This window comes from Heterocephalus glaber, unplaced genomic scaffold (assembly GCF_053883595.1).
Source record: "Heterocephalus glaber isolate CG9 unplaced genomic scaffold, H.glaber_assembly_v1.0 deba00000676, whole genome shotgun sequence".
NCBI lineage: Eukaryota > Metazoa > Chordata > Mammalia > Rodentia > Bathyergidae > Heterocephalus > Heterocephalus glaber.
The window spans coordinates 1609353-1625953 of record NW_028258156.1 but is presented as its reverse complement, the minus strand read 5'-3'; positions in this window follow the sequence as shown (position 1 = coordinate 1625953).

Below are 16601 nucleotides of genomic sequence, written 5' to 3'. Positions count from 1 at the left end.
ATAGATATTTAGGTTTCTTGCAGTCTTCTCTTACAGTAAGAGCATGAAGGACATTTCCATTTGAGAAACCATCAATAAGGTACTTACTTGGTTGGCAATGTCTGTGTCTTCCCCATTTGGAATTATATACGCCAAAGCTCTTATGCACAGATCCAAATGGCTGAAATAGGGTTAAACTAGTGTCTGGAATCCAAAAAGCATCCATCTGCAGCTGGTTGTTTATTGCTTAATAAATGTTCTAAAGTATTATCGATGTATGTGCTGGCCTTATCTCTTCCAAAGGATCTGCAAGCACCTTGAGGCTTATTTTGTTGCTTTTCAAAAATGTAAATATGGGCCAGGTATTTAGCTCAGTGGTTCCACTCCCTGCCTCTCAAGGTCCTGAGTTCGATCCTTGGTACCAAAAAAAAAAAAAAAAGTAAATAAGTAAATGTGCTCGGTGTGGATGCCGGGCAATGGTCATACCCATTCTCTTTGTGATTAATGTCATCTGAATGTGTCTTCCAACTAGCATTCTGGGAAGGTCCTCCCAAGAATAGGGCTAAGTTTTCCCTTGAGGAAATAAGCTAATTGCACAGCTAACGCCTTCTCCTGGAGTAGTAGCTCAAGTAGAAGTTCAATTAGTTTCATTATTGTGCTTATTCTACAGCTCTTTCACTGTGCTGCTCCCTAGAAAAATTTTTCTTGATTCTGAAATACTTTAAATGACATGTGGGCAGTGTTCCTTACTCCGCCTGTGTAGCCTGCTCCCTTGGTCACCTAGGGCCAGGCTGACTGACTAGACGAGCACAAGGCGCTCCACCCCATGTGGCCACCTCTGTCCCCTTGCAGCCTTCTGAACCTCTGCTTCCGCAAGACAGAGAAGGAAGACGTCCCCAGTCCTGAGCTAATGCTGCCATACAACACTGTTCTCTGACTTTATCAACTTTAATTAATTAAAGAGTACTTTTGTTGTCTTCTCAACTTTAAGGGTTCAGATGATTTTGTTGTCCTATTCCTAGCTCTCAGATTTGTTGGGATTTGGGTCCTGTGTGCATTGCTATGCCAGCTTCCAGTCAGCCATCCCTTAGGAGAATTTCTCTTTAGCCAGTCTACACTGCCATGGCAACTTCGGATGTGACAGGAATCCTCAAATATTCACAACCATCCTGGTCAATAGGCATCCAGAGCTGGAGGCCTAAAATGAAAATCTAACCTTGTTCCACGAGGATTCAACTTCTATAATCTGTGACATAATCCCTTTAAGACATAAATCCTTGGCAAATCCAAACTAGTATGGTACAAAAATTCTAATTAGAGCCTAAGACCAAAGCTGCTTTTGGTAGTAATGCTGTTACACTGTCAACCTTCTTGTCAGCCACAATAACAAAATACCCGTCTAATAATCAGCTAATGCTGGTAACAAATCAATAGCCAAATCCATTTAACTCGCAGAAACTGAAATTCTATTAAATTACATTTCCTGTGGAACTGAAACCTAGAAGATGTGAATGAATTACATTTCCAAATTCTCAGTTGAAAAAGTAAGAAAGTCTAAAAATTTAAATTTTATATTTCAGTAATATTAAGACATAACACTTATATTCATTTCTAGTATAGTTAGAAGAACAGCTAATACTCAACATTTACTATATAAAACAGTAGTTATCCAAGATAAAAAAGTAACATTGATTTGCTCATTTTCTGGGTAGTTATATCCACAGGTAAGTTTGGAACTGGATCATATACACATTTAACAAAACAAAAGTTGGTTTTAAAACTATTAAAACAGGAGAAACATGAACATTTCATACCTCAAAGGCACATTGTTATTTTCTTTACTGAAATTCCATATGCAAGTTGTGAAGTACAAGAAGAAACTCTTAGAAGCTCTAGGTCTGACAAGATCACAAATTAGTCACTTTCTTTGTTGCTGGAACAAAATATTTGATACCTGAAACTTAAAGGAGGAGAGGTTCATTTTAGCTCATGATTCAGTCCATGGTTGGCTGGCTCTCAAGAAGAAACAGATGATGATTTTTTTTTTTTGGTACCGGGGATTGAACTTGGGAACTTGCGCTTTTGAGGCAGGCGCCAGAACCACTGAGCTAAATCTCCGGCCCTCTCAAGAAGAAACAGTATGGCTGAGGGGCATGACAGCTAGAAAGCAGAGAACAAGCAGAGAAGCCAGGGAGAGGGATATACTCTTCTGGGTCAGGCCCTCAGTGACCCACTTCTTCCAACCAGACTCTACCCCCCAAACTGTACTTTTAGCTATAAACTCATTGGTGGATGAATCAATCTACTGATGAATATAGCAACCCTATGGGCCAATCACCTCCCAAAAGCCCTACCTATGATCACATGTGGCTTTGAGGGACATCTAGAAATAAACCATAATATCTGCTATGCTCAGCTTTAAAGAAAATCCCAGAAAATGCACATTTTTAATCTGAATTTTTGTTTAAAGGATTCAGTTCTACTTCTTTCATCCCAGCCCCAATTTTATTGCTGGAAGTACCAATGGCTTCCTCCTTAGCTGTCAACACTTGTGGGACAGACTTTTCTCTGTGAGTCAAGGTCATGCAACAGTCTGGAATTTAGTTTATATTTTCATTATAAATGAGAGAAACTTTTAAAAAGTCACTTAAGAATCACCGCCCAGCTTCATCTGGAATGGGGCCAATAGTTGCTGGAGTTCTAAACTATTAAATCATCTCTTTTTAACTGGGAAAAGCAGAGGTTGAAATTGTATATTTTCTCAACTCTTCAACCACTGGCTCAAGTAGCTAACAGTGATGAAGGATAAAACAATATGGAGTATTTTTCATAACGGAACACTTATGTTTTACCCAAAGAGGAAGGGAATTGAGATGATTACCATATCTAATTTGAGTTATATTTCTTCTACCTGAGTCTAGAGTCTTCTTCTCAGTCATAAAGGAGGGGGAATAATCAGTGTGTTATTGCTGGCAGGTCTTAACTTGTAACTAACAGAGGAGTCTCATGTGTTTGGAAGTGATTGGATCGTAGAGGTGTTATACTTGTCAGTGAATTCATCCATTGATGAGTTTAATAGCTGAATGTGGTGTTGGGATGTGAGGCCTGGGTGGAGGTGGGTCCCTGGGGGTGTGACCTAGAAGGGTGTATTCTTGTTCCCTGCTCCTCCCTTTGTGTTCTGCTTCTTGGTCACCATGGGGTGAGCAGATGTCCTCCGCCAGGCCCTTTCACCATGTGTTTTTGCCTTGGAGACAGCCAACTTTGGACTGAATCCATTGGAAATTCTGAGCCAAATAAATCTCTCCTTCTTTAGGTTGTAGGTGTCAGGTATTTTGTCCCAGCAACAGGCAAGTGAATAATACCCACACAAAACAGAGTTTTTATTTGTAGTTAAAGAAAGGGCTGAATTTCTAGATACCTAGTAGTAGTTTACAAATCTAAAGTAAGTTAGATTTTTTTTCTGAAACTGGAGATTGAACCTAGGGGCTGTCTACCTCTCAATTACATCCCCAGCCCTTCCCTCCCTCCCTCCCTTCCTTCCTTCCTTCCTTCCTTCCTTCCTTCCTTCCTTCCTTCCTCCCCCCCCCCTTTTTATTTGACAGGCTCTCATTAAGTTGCCCAGGATAGTTTTGAACTTATGATCTTCCTGCCTCAGCCTCGTGAGTAGCTGGAATTTCAGCTGGGCACCACCAGGCCCACTTAAATAAGCTAAGTTTTAAAAATTCCATTTCAAGGACCTCATTGTTTCCCAAGAGTGGAGCTAGGTCAAAATTTCCTTAACTTAAAGATAAATAAATAACACTGATTCACATAAAACATCACAAAATTCAAAAGTTGGCCAAACTCACAGTTTCTCACTAGAAAACACCTCATTTTATTCAACAATCAAGACAAGGGGTGATCGAACAATATGGTGAATGTTTAAATTTTTAAAAACTTATTATAATAAAGAACACATTGTCAAGAATGATGGGGTGTGTTAAAAGTAAAGAGTATTTTGAGGGGGGATTAATGACGATGTATCTCTTACTGTGATAACTTTTTAAACTTCCAACATCCATCATATTTTATGATCACTGCACATTGATCAAATGTTTACTGCAGGTTCTGATGAATAAAAACATCATGGTGTATCCTCATCCACTTTATTCGCTGGATCTGGTACCATGAGACTCTGGCTCTACCCCAAGTCAAAATGACCATGAAAGGTTAATGTTTTCATTTGATTCAGGACATCAAAGCAATGACAGCAGCTCAACTAAAGACACTCTCAAAAAAGGACTTCCAGAATTTCAGAAAGTGGAAAGAATGATGGGATAATTTCATTCAAAATGAAGGAGTCTCTTCTGAAGGGGGTTAATGGCAATGTCTCTTTCTTCTCCAATAAAATGTTTAAAATTTAAACATTCACCATGTTTTTGATCACACCTCATACAAATGGACACTTACAAAGTGCCAGATGCTCTGCTAGGAGCTGTGAATAAATGACTGAATACAATAGGCAAAAGTTTCTGTTCTTCTAGACCTCATGTCACTTTTCTTAAGGGCTTCTGTATTGAATTAAAACATCAACAAATTGTTGACATGAAGAATAAACTAGTGTCCTTCACTAAATGGGTGTAGTAACCAATGTGATAAAAACTAAAATTAAAAAGTACTGCGTGAAGAATTTCTATAGGATTCTTTTCTTCTTGCAGCATCAATGTTCGTGAATGTTTTTTACTATGTTTTTTACTTTTTTTTTTTTTTTTGCTATTGTTCTGATTGTAATGAACAGGAATTTTATATTCATTTGTCTTATGGAAATTGTTCTCTGGAAACCATCTTGCCAAGGAAAAAATATCTTTTCTGGGGAGATTCAGACTCAGAGCTGCAAATGATTCTGGCAGGATGAGCATGGAAGGGAAAGAATATTAGCAATTGGAAAATGGCTTTGTTGCCAGAGGCTCTGTGTGATGACATTAGAAGCCCTGTGATAGAATTAGACTTGAGGCTATGTGCAGGTCTGGTTAAGCTCAAAGCACCCAATAAGCCACCATGAATTGATTGTAAGACAGCCATAGAAGCAGATGAATGCACCTTTTATTATCTCAGGGATGGAAGTCTTATTTTGAAAGCCACAGCTTGGGGATGGTGATGAGAAATCACATCTCCAATCCTAGACGACCACAATCACACAGCCCCACCTACCCCATCCTTCAGGTTTGGTCTCCAGCCCCATCATACACCTTCTCACTTGGAAAAGTTCCAACATAGAACATCCCTGTAACTCCAGGGAAAGGGAAAAAGAAGAGAAAGGGAGAAAGAGGAAGGAAGGAAATACTTCTCTGCTTTGCAAGTGATTTGGATGTTGTTGGCAGTGCCAGCCAAGAGGAAGCTGCTCTGTCCTTAGACACCCCACCCGCCTGGGCACCTGGGATCCATTTTCCATCTGGTTTTAATCATCTCAGCCAAACTGAGGACTGTTTGTTGGTGGTGGTGAGGTTTTTTACTCCTTAAGTTTCCCATTAATTTTGTCCTGCCTCAGGTTTGTTTTCCTTCCTAAAATGCAAGTCTTGAATAAATTCATTTGTTGCTCATGGGAATAAACTGCTTCAACAGAGCCAAAAACATCTTCAGACCATAAACATGTTGATTCACCTGTAAAATTTGCACGTGCTCCAAAAAATTTAACAGAACTGTGCTTTTTAGAGAGGGCATGGCCCTCTCTCTTCCTGGGACACAGAGGCCCCAAAGCTTTTCCAGAGAGCTGTCCCCAAAAGCCGATGGAAGAATGAATGGGTGGCACATCAGGGAAGAGCTTAGACTTGCTGTCTGGTTTCTATTAAGACCTTTCTGATTTTTTTTTAATACCCAAGCACATGTTTATTTTCATAAAATAAGAGTTTTAATCTTGGACATTGAAAATAAATATATTTTGTGTTTTCCAATTTATGATTGGTTGTATCCGTGGATGGTTTTATTTGGTTTGATCTATGCTTCATTTTGTTAAAAAATAGCCTTATTCCTTAAAGAAGCCACAAGTAGTGGTGCTAAATCAAGCTGAGACATTCACCCAGAGAATTAGGGACAGCTAGGGGAGATAACAACAGATAGAGGTAACAACAGAGGCCTGATGGGAACAGAATGCCTCTCTAGGAAATCATCCAGTACCTGGACCCCAAATGGGGAGGAGACATTTTCACAGGGACCATGTTGATCATCATGACAAGCCCCTGCCCAGGGTTTCCCTGGGTGGGAGACCAGACTTTGGTATCCTGCAGCAAGGGAGCCTATGGGTCAGCACACTGTCCCTGCCACTTGCCTTGTTCTTCAGGGTTTGGTGGCCCATGGGTTACCCTCTTCATACAATTTAGTGGCTACTGAGCATCCACTGTGGTCCTAGAAATAGTTGGTCACCTTAAAATGACTTTGCCCAAGTTGCTAAAACCAATTAGAGAGAAACAGAGTTGCAGTGACTTAAAGGATGATATTTAAAATGTATAATATGATGAAGTGAAGAAAACAGGCGTAATATTTCCAGTATGGAAAAAGAAAACAATGTACCAGTAATAAAAGACTAGAGGAAAAAATGTTGAAAGTTTAAAAGTAGCCTTATCTGTACTCCGTGTTTATGGGTTATTTTTGTGTTTCCTGAATTCATAATTTCATGTGTTATGTGTGATTTCTAAGTATGGCATAAATCGCCATGTGTGGTCTATCCTCTGGCCAATGAATATTTCCTGAGCACATACTGTGTGCTTGGCACTCTAGGGAGAAGCGAAGGGAGAAAGTCGAATGCCTTTACCTTGATCTGTCTCCCTCCAGGGCTCTGTCAGCCCAACCCTCCTCCAGTGGCTGAGCTTTTATTCTCTTCTCAGGGTCTGGGCCCTCTCTGGTCCCGAGGGCCCATTCTGTCCTCCTCTAGTCCAATCATGGGGATCATCATGGCTGCCCTTCCTTTGGGCCCTTCTCAGTGGTCAGCAGTCAGCAAGGCCTCTCCTGACACTCAAACTCTATTCCCCTTAGCCTGCCCACACTTCCTTTGCCTCACTGGTCACTGTGCATCTCTAGAGGAATGTGTGACCTCCCACGAATATGTGATGTCTTGGAGGAAGGGGTCCTTCTCTTGTTCATTGCTGTATACCTAGCATCTAGAACAGTGCTTGGCACATAGTAGACACTCCATAAATAGAGTTGAACGGAAGTCGGGTTCTCTTCTTCAAGGGGAACACTTGGGACTCATGTATTTAAAATATCAGGAATGAATATCAACACACAAGTTCAGGTGATAATAAATACGCCTCCCCACCTCGGCTTTAATGGACGTTATTGCCATTCATCTGAGTTTCCACTGAGCTGGGCAAGTGGGAACCCTCATCTCAGTTGTTCCTCCCCTCCTGTCTCTTCACAAATGCCCAGGGTTGTGGTCAGGGTTACAGAGTCCTAGTAGTGACAGAGATTTGGGGGAGAGTCTTTTGCCAGGAGGCTATCACATCCTGCCTGTCCCTGTGGGCCCTCACGCCTGGTGTCCTCCTGCTGCTCCCAAGAAAGGCTGAAAACCTCATTCCCTGTGGCTGCAGCCCCCTAGAGGCTCCACCTGGCAGTTCTCCCTCTCTAGGGTCTGGCATGGCTGAGCCTCACCCAGAAGCAGAACCCACAGAACTGGCTCCATTGGGGAAATTACCTTAAGTCTGGCATTTCTTGATGTTTTTGCCAAGGCATTCTGCTTCCTCAGATATTCATTCCTGACATTTTAAATACATGAATCACAAGCGTTCCCTTGAGGAAGAGAACCTGACTTCAATTCAACAATGTTTAATGAGTGCCTACTATGTGCCAAGGACTGTTCTAGATAGCAGATATACAGCAATGAACAAGAGAAAGACCCCTTGGGCTTCTGGCTTTTGGAAAGCAAAAGACAGAAGCACTCTCAGTATCCTTCTGCTTGTCATTCTGCAGCTCAGCTCCCTGAGGCAAGGCCCTCCAGTGTGGAGTCCATGGATTCTGGCCAGAATAGCAAAAGAAAAGGGAAAACTTCACATAACTGACAGCAGGCGGGGATGTGTGTTTCAGAAATAAGACAGAGCATACACAGCAGAAAGTGGTTTTATTTGGAAGAACGGAGTGGAGAAAGAAACCAAAGAAGGCAGAAGGCTTAATGGCATCTTATATTTTTAATTGGGCCTTGAAGCTTGGCAGGATTTCATTTGATGGAGCCTGATGAATAGAAGGAGAGGCAGGAGCAAAGAGAAAATGGGTGGTGTGTGAGTGAAGGTAAATAATCTCTTCTGACTTGATGCATTTGAGCAGTGGGAAAAGAAACCAAAAAAGGTACCTGGAGCCAGTTTGTGGCAGGCCTTCAAAGCTCGGGGATCTGTGAGGGGAGTTGACGTCATCCTGGCAGCACTCCGCAGCCATGGAGTCAGGGGCTGAGCAGATCAGGTTGTGCACAGAAACTGAAGTAGCAGTGCTGTCGAGGGTGGATAGGAGGAGGGGCTTGTGGAAGGCTAGAAGCAGGGTTGCCTTCCAGTAGCCTCTGCAATGGTCTAGAAACCGAAGGGGAAGAAGAGAGAGGCCAAAGGTGCTGCTGAAGTAGAACAGAGAGGCTTTAGCCATGGGTTGAATATAAGAGGACAAGGGAAAATGGTGACTGTAAAAATGGTCAGGTTCTCAGCAGACTGGAGAATTGCAGACACTTACATTTCAAATGACACAGGAAACTAGAACCTGTAAGGACCTGTTCTGAGACTCCAGCCTAGTAAACATGAAGATTTCCCGGAGACAGCCAAGGGAGTGTGCTCGTGTGGAGGGAGAGGTGACCAGTCTGTCATTTGAATCAGAGTTTGCATCAGCTGGAGCTGTGGGGAGGAGCTCAGAAGAAAGGTCAGGACGTTGTGTGATGGGAAGAGAATGGGGGTCCGGATGCTGCTGCAGCAGAAGCCAGGTGCCAAGGCAGGCTCGCTCTGGTCTCCTCAGTCCAGTGGAAGACGAGCCCTGTGTGGAGAGGAAGGGGGCACTTTGAAGCTTGAGCTTGAACACAGTTTGAAGCAGCTGCATGGCAGAACATAAAGCATCAGTTGCTGAGGAACAAAAAGAAGACTCCTGCAGTCTCACATTTTCTTTCTTTGTAAGTCTGAGGCAGGAGGAATGCAAGTTTGAACTGGGCAGCTTAGTAACTTAGAAGACCCTGTCTCAAAACTTTAAAAAAGGAGAGGGTGGGAGTAACACACACACACACACACACACACACACACACTCAAACAACAATAGCAACAAAATGATCTGTATCCTTTGATGGTGATTTTGTGAAATTTGTCCAGGCAGACATGAGAAGAATAATCTTATGGCCTTTAGATTGTATCTTCAGTTTGAAGCACAATTAAGTTTTTATGCTCTTGGGATTTTGCTAGAAAATGCTCTTCCTTACTTACAGGTATGACATTATTTAGAAATTTACTTTTTAGAAATTTAATAAGATGCCAGAATCTCTCAGCATAGTACACATGGAAAAAAGTAGCTGACTATTCGGTGCCAAGCTCCCTCACTTACATGGTCTGTTTCCTGCTGTTGAGATTCTGTCCCAAGACAAATTCACTGTCACTTGCTCTCTACTTCAAATGCCAAGCTGTTTGCTTTGCTTGGTGGCTTTGTTTGGGCAGAGGTGGAGAAACAGTTCATCACAAAGGCTAGTAATGTTTAGGGCTTCCAAGGTGGCTGTTGGGCCTGCTCCTGAGCTTCAGAGTAGGTGTGAGCCCCAAGCTCACTGACCTCTCTGGGGAGGCTACCAGATGTTGCATCAAATGCTTCCAGAACTTATCTCTATTTAACTTTTATTTAATTTTTGCTACTGGGGGTTGGACACATTAAGTCACTAAGTTCCTGGGGCTGGACTCAAACTTTAGATATTCCTGCCTCAGCACCCCAGAGTGCTAGGATTACAACACTTACCTACCTCTTTTGGTGTCTTTTCCAAGACTTCCATACTATTCTTGTCCCTCTAGATTCTGGCCTCTGGTTTTCATTTTATGCTACCTGCTGTTGGTAATGTCGGGATTTGCATAGAGCAAGAAGTAGGAAAGAATAACACACACACCTCCACGTGGGTGTTGGCAAGAGTAGCTTTAAGCCATCTGGTTTTGGTTATCATATCTGGACATATTCATCTGGTAACACAGGATTGCTGAATTCTTCTTCTCTTCCTTGTAATGCTTCTCAATTGAATATGTGACTATGAAATCATTTTACTGTATTACAGCTGAGAGAGAGAGAGGGAGAGAGAGAGAGAGTCCACTGAAGAGTTGGAAATAACAGAAAATTTGGAACTGGGGTTCAGACTCACATGCTCCCTGGACTGGTGCCTCCTCCTTCTCTCTCTAACCAGTCAGAAAGGAAAACTTTTGAGCATAGAAACAAAGCTCCACAGAGCCTGGCTCAGTTAAAATATATTTCTTATGACAGAGGGAGGACACTAGAACTTTAGGGACATATTTTGAGGCTCCAGTCTAACAAATGTCAAGGTTTTCCAAGGGAGAGGCACTCATTTGAGGGAGCTGTGATGTATTAAGGATTCCATTTCCTTTGCCCTACACAGCCCTACTCGGGGAGATGCATCTTGCTAAAATTTCACTCTGAACAACCTCATCTGAATAAACAAAACACTTCTACATTTCTCCCTCCATTCTGTCTGGGGTCAACTTCAGTTTTTCAGGGAAACATCACTCAAAGCCTTTTTTGATAGAAGCTATATATATATATATATATATATATATATATATATATATATATATATTTTTTTTTTTTTTAAGTTGTTTATTTTTTCTCCAAAGCCTCTAGCATTTCCCTCCATTGAGTCACACTATGGAACCATTTCAAAAAATCCTCCTTAAAGAATGTTCCCCTCTCTGGGGGAAATGGGAACTTGGTAAAGGACAGCCTGTCAGCATGCTCCCATCCAGCATGTGAGGACTTTAGTAAAGAAATTCCATTACACATGCCACTGAGGCAGTTAATGGAAGGACTTTCAAAGAGATGACCTTCTTCTAGATCTTTCCCTGGCTCTCAGGAGACAAGATGGGAAAAGGGAAGCATGATCATTACGGATTTATTCTAATCATCTTAATATGGGAGTCTTACCTCCTATGCTATCATTATAGAATCTTAGGGTTGTCAGTTTAGAATTCAGAGTTTGCAACAAAAAAATGAGCTATTAGAGGATGGAGGATAAAAATTAGAGGAGAGAAGGCAGATGTACTGGGTGCCCAGAGCCTCACCACTCTTGAGGACTAGGTTCATCACTAGTGCTGCTTATTTCCTGAGAGTTTCCAGCCTGCTACCTCATTCATTGGCTCAAGTAGTTGTCACTCCTACTCTCTGCTGCACAGCACTTTGGGCTTTCCTCTATAAAGCACATAGCACTCTGGGATTAGTTCTTTGGGTAGTGGTCACTCCCTGTCTCACACTCTCTCCCCCACTCGAAAGGTCTGCAGGTCAGGGGAGTGGGAAGCTTTGCTTGTGTGTCTTTAGCACCCATAACAGGTCCTGTCCCCTTGATGGCTCTCTGTGGCCCACCACGATGAAAGGCTTTGAAGCATTACTGAATCAGGCATGCAAGGAACTTCCTGTTCATGGGGCTGATGGATAGAAATACTGGATTTTCCTCCTCTCTACAGATAACATTCTTCCGTCCTTCAGCCCTCTCAAGTCCTTTTTTTCCCTGTTTGACTCATGTACAAGAATGTAATGTATCATCAGAAATTGCTCACTGTACGGGTGAGTTTTTATTGTATTATACATTGGGATATTAGGAAAACTACCGATGACTGTTCCTGCTGAATGACAAGCCTGGAGAGATTGTCTTTAATCCTTTGCTGAGCTTTGACATCTGTACGTGCTGGGCACTTTTTGGCTTTGGGCTGTCGGGGGTCCAGGTGCCCTTTCTTCTGGTCACCATATCGGCTTTCTTTTGGTGGTAGTCCTTGTGGCTTACCCATTGGGTGCAGTCTTGGGACTGGGATGAGTTACCAGTGGCCTGCAGTGGGTGTGGTATGGAATTGGTGAGGGGAGGTTTTTCCTTTTAACTTTCTGCAATGAACAATTCCTTTTACTATTTGAAAATTAGCAGTTTAAGAAAAAGATTTATGTTTGCCCCAAAGATCTAGCTAGATGCAGCAAAGTTTCCTGTGAGATCCATTTAAGCAGTATGCACAGCCCCGGCCTCCTCCTCAAACACACAGAGCCCAGGCAAACGCATAGCTCTGAGTCACACTCCTGAGGTTGCCAGAAATCCCTTTAAAATGATTGAACAGATGTCTTTCCCTGGGTTCTAACAGATATAAATCACAACAGTCTGCTTTTAATTCCTAGGCTTGCTGTTTTAGGGGCAACAAAATTAATTACTTTCAGATTTTTTTTCTGAAATGTTTTTTAAATCTTCAGGATTTTAATAGCAATAACTACTACAACATGCAAGAAAAAGTAAACACATCTGTGCAGGTAGCTGTATGTCATCCCAGGGGACAAACTCTTCCTGTGACAGTGGAGAAAATGGCCTCAGCCCGTCATCTTTGGGCCAGGCTTGTTGGCTCCAGAGCTCTGCACAAGGAATATCGTTTCTGAGTTTAGAACTAGGGGATTAAATGGCCTACGACTGACACTCTTATCACCAGCTATGACAGCAGGGGTGCTGTTATTCACAAGAAGAAAGGAAAGGATCCCAGACCTTTTGTAAATCAGGGTTTAAGTCAGGAAACTTGTTGCAAGATCTCAGGCCTTGGTTTCTGGCTGTATTTATCATGTTTTTGGTCCATGAGAAAAGATAATTTGAGAACTTCATATAAATAATTAAATGACAACTCAGTAATTTCCTGAGAATCACAATTCAAATGTGCATTAGCTCATTTTCAGTAGAGGGGATTCTGCCTCTGAGAGTTTCCAAAAATCTGATTAGCAAAACTTTCAACATAAGGCACATCATGCATTCCACTGCCTCTTTCTTCCCTCCTATTCTCCTTACCTTCCTTTCTCTCTTCCTCCTTTCCTACTTCTTTCCCCCTCTCCTCTCTCCTTCGTTAGATGCTTTTAAACTTAAAGAAAATTGCTGCAGAATTTAAGGCTACTTTTGAATTAGACTTTTTCTGTCCTCTCAAGAAATGGTTTGTACATTTCTTTTTCTGTCAATACTATCTTGGAAACATTGCTGATGGGAGATGTAGCTCAGTGGTAGAGTATTCACATTGCATGTGCAAGGCCTTGGCTTAGATTCCCAGACAGATAGACAGACAGACAGACACATGCTGAAGACATACCCCCAAAATGTGCTTTTCTGTTTATAAAGTATGATCATGCCACTACTGTATAAGTGATACTTATGTTATGAAATTTTAATCAAAGTGAAAAGGAATAAAATACAGATGAAATTTAAAATACTTTAAAAAATTGTATTTGACTTTTAATAACGCAAGACATTTTTGCTTTCTAAAATATTAATGCTGTTGATAGGATCAACATGTTGAATAACTTTTAATATTTTCAGATATTTTTGAGCTACCCTTTTATAAAATAGTAATTAAACCCCTGGTTTTATGTTTCCTTTATTTCAATAACTGGTTCAAAGACCAACTGAAGGGCCGGGAATGTAGCTCAGTGGCACAAAGCCTGCCTGGCAGGCACAAGGTCTCTAATTTGATCTCTGGTACCAAAGAAAATAACAACAAAAACAACAAAATAAAGTCCAACTAAAAGATATTTCACACCAATATGTAGATCCAAATGAAAGAAACGTCTCATTCCACAAGCTGAACTCCCAAAGCTCATTTCTCAATCCCCTCTAGATTTTATATAAAGACTTTTGTTGGTATTTTCTTGGATTTTAGGGATGTTTTCATTTTTGTAATGTGCTTGTAATTAAGATGGAAACATTTCCAAACATCTGTTTTCAAAACACTGTTGCCATAGATTCAAGTTTCTTTTAAAAGAAATTAACTTTCTAATTGTGAAATTACCACTTTTACCTTGCAAGGATGGACTGTACAGAATTTGCTTTTTAAAATAATAAACGATACCTGTTAAGAGACACACTCACAGTAGCCACTTGCTGTGACAGGAGTTGACAGCAAGTCTGTAGCGCTCGTCTTTATCAAAGAAAGACTGTATGACTGCTTCTAACTAGGGTGGTACGAGACCCAAGAGGCCACCCCCTTTCATGTGACAAGTGTTATAAAGGCCTTACTGTTGGAAGGTTTTGTTTTTATAAAATTAATCACACAAAATTAATCACAATGACAACATCCTATATGCCTGTAATTGCAATTCTTGGAAACATGCTGGACCCAGAGCCATGAGAAATGCTTCTCTGGGGCCTTCCTCTCTACAGCTCCCACTCCGTACTGTTGTCTGCTGACAGTAATGACTATCACATGGGTCACTGGACTGTCTTCACATCTGGGCTGAGGGAGGGCATGTTGAGTATCTAGAGTTAAATATTAGTAAGGCTTACTATGTTCTCATTTTGAAATGAAACAAGTATAGACATTCTAGAATTTTCTCCCTGCACATTAATGAATTGTCTTGAACATCCCATAGAAGGTGCAAATGCTAGGAATCTCTCCAGTTACATTTTAAAAACTTGTTTTTCTTTAGTCTCTGGTCTACCCTTTTCTCCCTTTTTTTGTAAAACAGATTCAGATTCCATCTCCATGGGATATCAGCCTCTGATGAATTGGCAAGGGTTGCTCCTGGAGGGTCTGGCAAGTTGTGTCCTTAACCTTCTCCAATACTCCCCACTGTCTTAGTACCTGGGGCAGACAGGTAATAAAAATGAAAAATCCATGATTCCATTTATTGAGCTATTATTGTGCACCAGCTCCTATAGGGAGAGCTTTGTAAACACAACTGAATCTCTTTGTTCATTGTAGCTATATTCTAGAAAATCTCCATTAACACTGAATTAGCAAATTCTGAGCCATTGCTCCTAAGGGAAATGTAAGATTAGGTTGCTTCTAGCTTCTCATCACCACATTCCTGTCAACCTATCAACACATAACCTTGTTTTGCATATGTTTCTTAGTCACCTTACTCAATATATATTGTTGATTCATCAATATTGAATTTAGAGCCAGCAGTTTAACTCAGGACTGAATGAAACTTTTTTCCATAAAGCACATGAGTGTGTGTGTGTGTGTGTGTGCGCACATGTGCGTGCACGTTCTAGAGACACTAGACAGCACTTAGGTACTACGTTCAGGATCATTTTAGACAGCAAAATCAGCAATGCTAAGCATTAAAAGCACAAAAAGTGGCACTAAGCACAACTGGAAAAGGACACTTGTTTCCAGTATGGAAGCTGGAACAAAAAGGTAGAGTGTCCCATTTGTTCTCTTTCCTTTTTTTCTTTTTCTTTTTTATTTTGGTACTGGGGATTGAACTCAGGACCTTGCTCTTGCAAGGCAGGCGTGGCACACTGAGCTAAATCCCTGGCCCTCATTTGTTCAACCTCAGTTGGGAATGTGTATTAGACAACTCAAATTTTTTACCACCTCTGTGCATGACCTCAAAAGATCACTGTGAAATTTAGAGAAATGGACATTATAAATCAATGGAAAGTTTTAATTCAGATCAAAGTAATTAAAGCTTACATGAAATACGGACCCAGTATTAATAAATTAGTTACAAATAAATTTTTGGAGACTAGGCCATATTGGCAAATTCAGAATGCACAAATGAGGAGCTACCTGAAAAATGTTTTGCACCTTACCCTGCCCCAATTTTTTCTGCATAATTTAAAAAAATGTGCTTTTGACCAGAATTTTTAATTTGGTGACTTTTAAAACGTGGGGACAATGAAGAAAAAAGGGGGAGGATCACAAGTCTGAATGAAATCAGGCACAAAATGAGAAACTAAAAAAAACAAACTCAATAATTGCAGCAAGAACAGGCTTCGACTTTTTAAATTTAATTCTCCAGAGGGTGAATTCAGGAATATGAGAGGGAAGTGAAGTTGAGAAGCCAAATGTGCTGCAGAATTTCAAAGAGATGTGTGCACACACTGCATAAGGCACAGGGATATGCCTGGATATGACAGTTTAGTGGTAGAATTACTAATGTAGGTACCTTTCTAAAGGTCTATATTTTGGTGCCAGGTTATCTCTAATTTTAATTCCAACAATGACTTAATAAAATTAAGTTGTTCTTTATTGGGGCTGAAAGGAAGTAGAGAATTTAAAACTCAAAAGTGACTCATTTAATGTGGCCTGTAGGAAGTTTGATAAAAAATATCAAATGAACGAATAAACAAAAAAATAAAGAAAAAGTAAGATAAGTATGATCTCTGAATAAGAAGCCCTGTTTATCCTGAACTGGTATGTCATTCCTTTTATATAGAAGATATCTGTTTCAAAGCATTTCAGGTTACCTTTCATGTTGATTTTCTATATTCAAAAATCTCTTCCTCACAACTGTTATAACTTCATCCGTTCCTGTGAGGGTGATAATTCAGCTATTCTTATACAATAATATTTACAAATGCCTTCAGATGTATGTATTGTATGACAAACTCTTCTGTTATTTATAGAACAGGATATTACAACTTCATCCATTTATTGCACTTTTCATGTACCTGTAGGAAGGATTAGAAATTCCTAGTA